Below are 7,500 nucleotides of genomic sequence, written 5' to 3'. Positions count from 1 at the left end.
ATACATTAACCATATTTTTATACATATATATATATATATATATATATATATATATATATATATATATATATGTATGTATGTATGTATGTATGTATGTATACATACATATAAATGTACAGTTATAGTATGAATATGCACTTCCCACCCAATACTACCTATTACATAATAGCTGTGTCGGTGGCGAAGGCGTGAGCACCTGGGCTAGCAGTGACCGCCCAGCCCTGCCAGACAACAATCCCAGCTTCCGCATAACTCCATCATGGTGTGGAACAGATTCAGTAAGAGGGAATAAACGACAGCAACAGCGGTGGTGATGTTAATAATACCAAAAAAACAAAAACAACAACAACGACGACGACGACGACGACAAGGAAAGGAGTCAAGTCGACGGCGTCCGTTGGCCGTTGTCCTTCGGGTGTGTTCACCTACATACTTCAAGGGCGGGAACGGGGAGGCAACGACGGGGTGATTAACGGCCTTATGCGCTTAGCGCGTAAGGCTTAGATTTGCTTGACTTTTGTTTTAAGGTTTACGCCTCTATGACCTTCATGTAACACGCCCGTATGCGTAGGGGTGGGAGTGAGGGAAGATGTGGGAAAGAGGAAGAGAGGGTGAGAAGATGAAGATTGAAAGAGGACATTTGATAAAAAGATCGAGCGTGTTGAAGTATCAAATAAGAATGAAAGTAATAGTACAATATTCAAAGAACAAACTAAACGAAATACGAAGAAAGACTGATAACGAGAAATATATATAATATAACCTGAGACAAAAATAGAGACGGACATAGAGATGAAGAATCGGTAAGCAAGTTGTGTCTGTGTGTGTGTGTGTGTGTGTGTGTTGGGCTCGCGTGTGTGTGCATTCGTACGTACGTTCATACAAGGAAGATCTTTCAAGGAAGTGTTGTATACAAGGAAGTGTTTGAGACTCGCCCCCACCATCTCCTCCTCCTCTCCTCCCCTCCCCCCCACAGGGTACGAGGAGGAAGAGGAGGAGGGAGGGGGGGCATCGTCCCTTAATGTTAGTCTCTCTCTATATGTGCTGTCAAGTTCATAGTTATACATACACACATAATACTTATTTTTCTTTCTGTATATACCTGTGGCGATTATCGTTCTACGATAATCGTTCATGCCTCAACGACTTTGTTTTTGTATAGGACTGTTTTCCTTCGAGAATTGGTGCCCTAGATAATCGTTTGACAATCATCGTTGGGTCATCGACGATCATCGTTGAGCGATTATAATCGCAATGGAGAAATTATTTTTTGTTTTTAATTTTATTCATCTATTGCACATTTAATTTATTCATTAATTTGTTAATTTATTTTTTCGTTTAATTTTATTTGTCTAGTTTAATTAATTCTTTATTTTCTATATTTTATCTTATTCCTATATTGTTTCTATATCATCTTATGTTCTTCTGTTCAGCTTATTGGTTCGAGTCCTGTAAATACCTGCTGAATTTCCAGGCGACAGAACAAAAAATTAATGAATAATGACAAAAATGAATAAACAACTGCAAATATAAATAGTAAATAAATAAATACATAATTTGAGCAATGAATCAAATAAAATTAATAAAGAAATGGAATGCATAAACAATAAATGAATAAGATGAAACGAAATTAAATAATTAAATGAAAAAAATGTCCTACATATTGTAACTACTCCTGTGTAATTGTATAGTGAATCTGATCGCTATGTTACAGCTATAGACAAAATGTACCTTAGGGTCTATCCAAGTTATAATACACGATACTTTATCTATGAATCTAAAGCAAGGTTTACACGCTACGATAAATTGTAGCGATTTATTGTAATGAAAAGGTTGTTACAATTTGTCATTACGTGTAAATAGGAGATCGTAGGGTGGAAAGGCGGTTAGCATCTGCAACGTCAGCGCGGAGTTAAGCAAGGTTTACACGCTACGATAAATTGTAGCGATTTATTGTAATGAAAAGGTTGTTACAATTTGTCATTACGTGTAAACAGGAGATCGTAGCGATAGAGCGCTTTCGTATATTACATCTTCAGTGCAACTGAAGATGTAATATACGAAAGCGCTCTATCGCTACGATCTCCTGTTTACACGTAATGACAAATTGTAACAACCTTTTCATTACAATAAATCGATACAATTTATCGTAGCGTGTAAACCTTGCTTAAAATAATCTAGTAATAAGTGGTATTGGATCCTACCAAGATCTATCTACCAAGAGCTTTTTTCCCCCTTACAAGGGGGGTAGCCACTACCTAATTCCACCCCTGCCACCACTTCCACTCCAATCCACCTCCTCATCTCATTATTCTTTCTTTTTTTAATACTTATTCCTGAAAAGAATTATTGATGATCATTTTTGTCTACAGTAACTCATTCATTATAAAATAATATTTCGACTAAACATATTACATCTAGTTAAAAATATATATTTTAAAAATATATATAACATCTAGCTTCCAATTTAGAAACAGCATACAAATGTAGAGATTCGTTTCTGTCAGTAGAAATTCATATTTCGAAAACTAGGAAGTTCACAAAACAAATAAGTGAATAAATAAATTAAATAAAACAATAACAACAATTCGTTTGCTGTCACCTTTAATAGATTATGTATGAGAGAGAATCTCCTGCCACGCTTCCTACACACACACACACACACATACACACACACACACACACACACACACACACACACACACACACACACACACACACACACACACACACACACACATATATATATATATATATATATATATATATATATATATATATATATATATATATATATATATATATGTACATATGAACTGTAGATACCACTATTTAAGAAAAGAAGGAACGTTGTACGAAAACAATGATATTACGATCACTGTCTGTGATCCTCTTCAGCGTGGCTATACACATCACAGGAATACAGACAGAACTCGTTATATGCGGATCTTCTTACAACAATCTTTTCTCCGATGGTGGGCTCTATAGTTCATCTTACTCTGAAAATTGAAATTGTTTGCACACACACACACACACACACACACACACACACACACACACACACACACACACACACACACACACACACACACACACACACACACACACACACACACACACACACACACACACACACACACACATATATATATATATATATATATATATATATATATATATCTTCAACCACATTAATTTCCACTTTAATTCCATGCCATCACGGTCGAGACTGACGAGGAGCTCGATGTAAGCATATATACGGAAACTGATACGTGGTCAAGCAAAGGACTAGAACCTAGCTCAGACGTAACAAGTGAATAGTGACTCAGACCAATGCGCTATCAAGAGATATATATGCTTCCATCGAGCCCCTTGTCAGTCTCAACCGTGATGGTATGGAATCAAAGTGAAATTTAATGCTGTTGAAAAGATGTATATATGTACACTGGGGACCGTTCATTGTGTGTAAAATAAATACATATCTGTGTGTGTGTGTGTGTGTGTGTGTGTGTGTGTGTGTGTGTGTGTGTGTGTGTGTGTGTGTGTGTGTGTGTGTGTGTGTGTGATTTTTCGTTAAGAGTGGAGTCCCTCAGGGGTCTGTTCTATCTCTCCTCTTCCCTTATTCTTGTCAGAATCTTTCGTTCACTTTTTGTCTCCGTTTCTCTTCATTTCATTTTGAATAATAGGTATTGTTTGCCCCTTGCACTTGATGATAGCATTCTGAACTTTATTCACTTCTGAAATAAGGATGGTTTTCCTTCTCCTAAGGGAAAAAAAAAAAAGATGAATAAATTAAATAAATTAAATAAAGAAAAATCGAATTGAATATGATAGATAAACGATTGAAATGAATAGATAAATGAATAAATAGGTCAAATAAATAAATGAAAAAAATAATTTTGGGTGAGAAAATGTTCCGAAAAAAAGAAATCATTAATGAGTTTTGATTGTCACCAGGTAATTTTATTCAGTCAAGGGAAGTCCATAACTCTAGTTTGTCATAGTTTATATAGAAAACAAAAATGTTTATATCATAATCGATAAACCAGCTTCAGATTACTTCCACCTCAATTCTGTAGAGATCTCATCCGTCCCTGATAAGGGTATGCTTCACTTTGAAAAAAAAAAAAAAATCATAATAATAATGAATAAGATAAATAAAATAAAATGATAATAATAATAATAATAATAATAATAATAATAATAATAATAATAATAATAATAATAATAATGATAATAATGATAATAATAATAATACTAATAATAACAATAATAATAATAATAATAATAATAATAATAATAATAACAATAATAATAATAATAATAATAATAATAATAATAATAATAATAATAACAATAACAATAATAATAATAATAATAATAATAATAATAATAATAAATAAAAAATATAAAAACACACTGAAGTATTTTCTTAACAGCAACTTAAACTTATGTTCACACTAAAAAAAAGAAAAAGAAAAAAAAAGAAATAGAAATTAAATGAAAAAAATAAAGATAAAAGCAGTACAAGAATCTACTGGCATGAATTTCATGCCTTTACCGACCACCTAGATACTAGCTGACGAGCCTCCCGGGAAAAACAAAGCACTGACTAGATAAACAGGCTATCCTCATCTCACAGCGTCGTCAATTTCCCCCAATCTCCAATCACCGTTAAGACAACAATCAGCAGGACTGATCAGCTTCAGGCAAAACTCGTGAAAGGCCTCAAAGTCTTCATCTTAACAAGAAATTGGACAAATATCTCTTCAATATTGATTGTCTAGTCCAGTAGTTCTCAACATGGGGGACCCATAGAGTGTCATAAGTGGAACCACAACCCAAAAACTAGTGACAGTTAGTGGATGCTCAACGATTAAATCTAGTGATGAAATGGTCTCCAGTTAGGTACGGAACAGCAATTCATAAACAGTGGTTCTATGAGAAAACGTGTTGAGAACCTATCGATAAGAAGCATACTGCTGTCATAATCAAACATTAGCCTGAAACGCGAACAGCAATTCATAAATAGTGAGTATACGAGAAAACGTGTCGAGAACCATTGGTCTAGTCAGTATTGAAACAATCGTATCGATAAGAAGCATACTGTTGTCATAATAATCAAACATTGACATGAAAACGCGAGAAAATGCAGGATTGTGATATGTCGCCAGGCCTGTCCAATTAACATGATGGTTACACTAGTCGATGGAATGGTTGGATTCCAGCAATTCATTTGGATTTCGTCCAAGGTTGGAGGATTTGGTCAGTGTAACCGTAGCACTTGCACTAACCAAATCCTCCAACCTTGGACTGAATGCAATCAAATCGTTGGAAATGACCATTTCGTTGGCTAGTGTAACCGTAGCACTTACACTAACCAAATGCTCCAAGCTTGGACGATGTGCAATCAAACCGTTGGAAATGACCATTTCGTTGACCAGTGTAACCGTAGCTTAAAGGGTTTGAATCCTTTCCATTGAGGATGGATCTATTTTTTTTTTTTTTTTTTTTTTTTTTTTTTATAGAGGATTCAGAACTTTTAACCCATTCAACTCCGATGACAAGATGTCTTGTCATTTGGTCAAATAAAACAAAAAATCATAAAACACCAAAATGTTTGATCAAACACCAGAAAAATAGAACGTCAGTCCTCGCTTCGCTCGCGACTGACGTCCTATTTTTCTGGTGTTTGATCAAACATTTTGGTGTTTTATGATTTTTTGTTTTATTTGACCAAATGACAAGACATCTTGTCATCGGAGTTGAATGGCTTTAAGCCGTTTACGTATGACTTGTTCCCTAACTCTTGCTTTGTGCCTCGCCATTTTTCCAATCTGCTAATGTCTTCAATCAGACTCGATATGAAAAGAGTATATAGAATATATGTAACCAATGATTAAAGTTAATTGGACTTATGAGGTCCAAAGAACTCTCTCCCAGTTTTATCTTTTTTATCTGTCGCTGACACACAATGTTCGGATGATTCGAGGTCGCTTCTGATAACAACATAATCCCGTTCACTTTCCGCTTAAAGGGTTTGGATTCTTTCTAATGAGATTGAATTCTTTTCAAAGGGGTTGGAATCCTTTTACGGGAATTGACTTTTTTTTTTTTTTTTTTTAGGATCCTTTAAATAGAATCTAACTCCATAAAGGAGGGCGTCAAACCTCATTAGAAAGGATCTACTATCAAGAATGATCCAATCCCATTTTCAGAATCCAATCCACTTAGGGTAAATACTTTTATTTCCTATAATTGTGCTCATTGTTACCGATTTGTGTTAGATTTCACTAGCCTTTTCTTAGAACATTTATCTAGTTTATCTAGATTATTGTATTTATCTAGTTCATACGAGTTATTGTGGTATCAATAAATAAGGATACAGTAGTTTTAGGTTCGTCGTTTTTTTTTATGTTTTTTATGTAATTATTTCCTGTACACTGTAAACACGAGAGGGTCAGAAAACAGAACCCTGAGGAACTCCGCTAGCCAAATTTCGCTAGCAAGCTGCTTGCTACTTGCTACTTCGTTTGAGTAGAAATGACTTATGTTACGATTTTTTTTCTTCAAATTTCCAAATGTCAAATTGCTCTTGCGTCGTTTAGTGAGAAACTGAATGACAAACCAAGAGAATAGAATAGAATAGGAATGGTAGACACCCTATTGAGATGGACTTACTGAGATCTAGAATATTGTAACCCAAATAGTTTCTGCTCAAAGCAAGTAGCAAAAGCAAGTAGCAAAAACAAATAGCAAAAGCAAGTAGCAAAAACAGATAGCAAAAGCAAGTAGCAAAAACAAATAGCAAAAGCAAGTAGCAAAAACAAATAGCAAAAGCAAGTAGCAAAAACAAATAGCAAAAACAAGTAGCAAAAACAAAAAGCAAAAACAAATAGCAAAACAAATAGCAAAAACAATTAGCAAAAGCAAGTAGCAAAAACAAATAGCAAAAGCAAGTAGCAAAAGCAAGTAGCATGCTAGCCTAGTGTGCCGACACATTTAGTCATTTAGAATAATACAATTATCTAACCAAACACCAATACACCACTAAACGTAATCCCATTGTCATTGCGATACGGATTCACTACTTCCTTGTGTGGAACAGTGTGTCAAACACCTTTTCAAAGTCCACAAAATCAAATACCACAACGATCCTACCATTATAGTATGAGAGAAATGTATTGAGTCTAGCTAGAATATTGATATCTAGGACCTTGCTAGAACTTATCATGGTTGTTTTCTAGATTAAATTCTATACCAACTCAAGCAAACGTTTCTATAACCCTTTTAATTGTGCGAAGGACCTAGACGAAATGTAAAAAAAAAAAAAAAAAAAAAAAATATATATATATATATATATATATATTATTGTATATATGTATATATATATGTATATATATATATATATATATATATATATATATATATATATATATATATAAAGATGGAGTTGAGATAGAGGGCGTGTGGAGGAAGACCAAATGGAGATCGTGGAGG

At 34.1% G+C, this 7,500-nt stretch overlaps 1 protein-coding gene across 1 annotated transcript in view; it reads right to left on the bottom strand.

Annotated features, from left to right (window-relative positions):
- Positions 1-7,500, bottom strand: part of LOC143030497 (uncharacterized) — a 22,922-nt gene that overhangs the window by 13,098 nt on the left and 2,324 nt on the right. The gene's annotated exons all lie outside the window — the stretch shown is intronic.

Source organism: Oratosquilla oratoria, chromosome 12 (genome assembly GCF_046742065.1).
Source record: "Oratosquilla oratoria isolate Oo_2021 chromosome 12, ASM4674206v1, whole genome shotgun sequence".
Taxonomy (NCBI): domain Eukaryota; kingdom Metazoa; phylum Arthropoda; class Malacostraca; order Stomatopoda; family Squillidae; genus Oratosquilla; species Oratosquilla oratoria.
Note: the sequence above shows the minus strand (reverse complement) of the source record. Positions and strands in the feature narration are given on the sequence as shown.